Genomic DNA, 4534 nt, shown 5'->3' with positions numbered 1-4534 from the left:
TGCTATGTAAATGATCCTCTTTCCCTCCTATAATCGATAACTTGATTTTGTTTTGTATTATTATACCCCTAAAACTTTCTTTTAATTAGTATATGACAGGCATTTGTTCTATGTTTTTAATTTTCAACTTTTCTGTGCCCTCTGTCTTTTAAAAAGCATTCACTTATTTGTTTTTACCCAGACAGAAAAGAAATCATTGAATTTTAGTGGGGAGTTTAGTTCTTTACTTTATGGATTATGAGTGTGGATATATTTATTTTTATTTTTCTCAGCTTATTTTCTACCCACTTGTTCTATATTTTGTTTATGTGTTGGTTTCCCCTTTCTCTATGCCACTTCAACTGGGGTTTAATTTCCCTTTATTGTTTTTAACATCTACTAGCTTGAAAGTTCTACATTCAATTGTTAGTTTTTTAGAGATTCCTATGGAAATTTTAACATGCATTATTAGCTTAAGATGTTTAAAGTTAATATCTTAACTCTTCTCCTGAAAAATAGATGAACTTTAAAAGAATCAGCTCCAGTCACTCCTGTCAAATAACATTTGGTTGTTGTCCAGAATTCAGGTCTATCTTGATTTTTTAACCTCCCAAATTAGATATTATTATTGTTACATTTAATCAATATTTGCTTAGATTTAACAACATATTCATTATTTTAGTTTCGATTTGTTTCATTTCATTCATACATACCTTCTAGAATCATTTTCTTTCTAACTGAATAAATTCCTGATGTTCTCCCTTTGTAAGGGTCTACTGCTTGTAAAAGCTCTCAGTTTTTGTCTGAAAATGTTTTATTTCCCCCTTGCTCTTTCTCAAGGTATGCATTTACAGATTGACAGGTATTTTCTCTCAGCACATTACAGATGTTACTCCCTGACTCCTGCCTTCCATTGTTGCTGCTAGAAGTCAGCTGTTACTCTAATAGTTACTCCTTTGTATGTGCTATTTTTCTGCTTTATAAAATAACTGATTGTGAGAGCCTCTGTCTTTGGTGCACCTTGAGTTCACTATCATGTATCTCGATGAGTTTCTTTTATTTTTCTTGGGATTCATTGGGATCTTTTAATCTGAGGACTGGTATCTTTGATATATTCTGGAGACATCTTAGGCATCATCTTTAAGAACACTCCTACACCACTTCTTTATTTTGTCTCTGTTTAGACATATTTAAGTGCTTTATCATATTTTCATTTTCTTGTCTCTCTCTACTGCATTCTGGGTAATTTCTTCAGGTCTCTTTTCCAGATCACTAAGTAGCTCTTCAGTTGTGTCTAATCTACTGTTAAAATCATCCATTGTACAGCAAATCCATATCTGAAACTCGGTGCCTTGGAAATACGCAAGTCCACATAGTTTTTGCATAAAGGATGTTCCTTGCAGCTTTATTTGAAACAGGAAAAAGAAAACTAAATATCTCTTGGTAGGGAAATGGTTCAATAAATTACACACATCTGTTGAATTAAACTAACACTAAAAGCTTTTGCGCAGCAAAGGAAACCATCAACAAAACAAAAAGACAACCTACTGAATGGGAGAAAATATTTGCAAATGATAGACCCATAAGGGATTAATATCCAAAAATGTATAAATGCCTCATACAGCTCAACATCAAAAAACCAAACAACTCCATTTTAAAATGGGTAGAAGAACTGAATAGACATTTTTCCAAAGAGGAAATGCAGATGGCCAAAAAGCACATGAAAAGATGCTCAATATCACTAACTGTCACTGAAATGCAAATCAAAACCACAATGAGATACCACCTCATACTTGTCAGAATGGCCATCATCAAAAAGAGGACAGGTAACAAGTGTTGGTGGGGATGTGGAGAAAAGGGAGCCCTCCTGCACTGTTGGTGGGAATGTAAATTGGTGCAGCCACTATGGAGAACAGCATGGAGGTTTCTCAAAAAACTGAAAATAGAACTACTAGTAGTGGAGAGCAATTCCACTCCTGGGTATTTATCTGAAAAAAAACCAAATCCACTAATTTGAACTGAGACATGCACCCCAATGTTCATAGCAGCATTATTTACAATTGCTAATATATGGAAGCAACTTAAGTGTCTATCAACAGATGAATGGATAAAGAGGATGTGGTGTATGTATATGTGTGTATATATATACATATATATATATGTATATATATACACACACCAATATTCCAATATATATGGAATACATATTCCATATACATACCAATGGAATACTACTCAGCCATAAAAAAGAATGAAATTTTGCCATTTGCAGCAGCATGGATGGACTTGGAAGGCATCATGCTAAGTGAAATAAGTCATACAGAGAAAGACAAATACTATATGATATCACTTATATGTGGAATCTAAAAAACACAACAAACTAGTGAATATATCAAGAAGTAGAACCACAGATATAGAGAACAAATTAGTGGTTACCAGTGGGGAGAGGGGGAGGGGGGCAATATAGGGGTGGGGGAGTGGGAGATACAAACTACTGGGTATAAGATAGGCTCAAGGATGTATTGTACAGCATGGGGTATAGAGCCAATATTTTGCAATAACTGTGAATGGAAAGTAAACTTTAAAAATATATTTTAAAAACTTTAAATAAACATTAATAGCTATCTAAATCAAGGGTTTTGTTTCATATATTCCATCTTAGACCAATGCCCATCTACATATAGTAGAAAAACATAAGTTCCAGTGAGTATGTGTGTGTGTGTCTGTGTGTGTGTGTGTGTGTGTGTGTGTGTGTGTGTGTAGAGAATGTCTAAAAGTAGCTACTCCAAACTGATATGTGCTTTTAGTGTAAAATACACTCTGGATTTCAAAGACTTGTATGAAAAAATGTAAATTATCTTATTAATAATCATACACTGATTGTGTGTTGAAATTATATTACTTTGAATTTATTGGGTTAAATAAAATGTTATTAATTTCACGTTTGTTTCTACATTTTCCTGCCTAGTACACATTTTAAAATTGCATATTATTATCATTATTATTATTATTTTTTAAAGCAGAGGTCTTCTTAGAAGCCCATATGATTTAAATTTATTTATTTATTTATTTATGGCTGTGTTGGATCTTTGTTTCTGTGTGAGGGCTTTCTCTAGCTGTGGCAAGCGGGGGCCACTCTTCATCGTGGTGCGCGGGCCTCTCACTATCGTGCCCTCTCTTGTTGCGGAGCACAGGCTCCAGTCACACAGGCTCAGTAATTGTGGCTCACGGGCCCAGTTGCTCCGCGGCATGTGGGAATCTTCCCAGACCAGGGCTCGAACCCGTGTCCCCTGCATTGGCAGGCAGATTCTCAACCACTGCACCACCAGGGAAGCCCCATGTTATTTCTTAAAGCTGTCGATTTTCTAATTTAAAATTCATTTTACAACTCTAGAATTATTATTCAGCTCTTTTGCTGGTATGTACAATATTGATATTTCCTATTTCTTAGTCACATTTTCAATACTCATTTATTTTCTTGACTATGTGCATCATAATTATTTCATATTCACTATCTTGTAATTCCAATATTGACTGTCACTATAGGTGTGACTCCATGTGTTGTTTCTGCTGACTCTCTCCCATGGTGGCTCATTTCCTCTTATACTTATTAATCCTTGGAACTTTATCTGTGAAAATTCTGAGTTTAATTTACTTTTCTCCAAAGGAAATTTGCATTTTACTCTGCCAGGGATATGGAACCCTACCACTCCAGCACAAATTAAAACACATGCTCACCTTATGCGTCTGGGGGAAAGTCATAGAGGCATTATGATTTGTTTTTCACTTTTGTTAAAGTATAATATATATACACAGAAATGTGCACATATCTAAATGAAGGACTCAATAAACTTTCACAAACTAAGCATATCTGTACAGTCAACACCCAAATCAAGAAATAGGATATTACAGGTACCTAGAAGGAGACACCCTCCACAAGCTTGGCACTATCATTATTGTTTTGTTTTCATCCTTTGGTACTCAGAGCAAAGGCTGAATTCAGCAGATACCCTCAAGGTCTCCTATATGGGTGTAGCCCCCTTTCCTAGGGTTTAGCTCTGTTTCTTACTTGTTGGGGTCCCAGGCTTTGTCTCCTGTACCCCTGTGAGTGGCCAATTTAAACTCAGGCTCCAGGCAATTAGGGATGTGCAAATATCCCCAGGACAAACATTGTTTCTAGTACTTTAATATTCTCCATATTTGAGCTTTTCTTTTGCTTCTGACCTTACTTCTTATTCTCCCAGAAGCTCAGAAATGTATGAGAGAGAGATGGAGACAGAGAGATAGAGAGAAATGTTGAGTTTAACATCTAAACCAGCAACAGGGAGTAAGTTAGATAAATTATCATAAATGATAAAGATGAAAATGCTACAGCATTAAAAATCTTGTTTAAATGCCCATGATGGGGCTTCCCTGGTGGTGCAGTGGTTGAGAGTCTGCCTGCTGATGCAGGAGACAAGGGTTCGTGTCCCGGTCTGGGAAGATCCCACATGCCGCGGAGCGGCTGGGCCCGTGAGCCATGACCGCTGAGCCTGCGCGTCCGGAGCCTGTGCTC

Source organism: Lipotes vexillifer, unplaced genomic scaffold (genome assembly GCF_000442215.2).
Source record: "Lipotes vexillifer unplaced genomic scaffold, Lipotes_vexillifer_v1.1 scaffold137, whole genome shotgun sequence".
In the NCBI taxonomy this organism is placed as follows: Eukaryota; Metazoa; Chordata; class Mammalia; order Artiodactyla; family Lipotidae; genus Lipotes; species Lipotes vexillifer.
Note: the sequence above shows the minus strand (reverse complement) of the source record.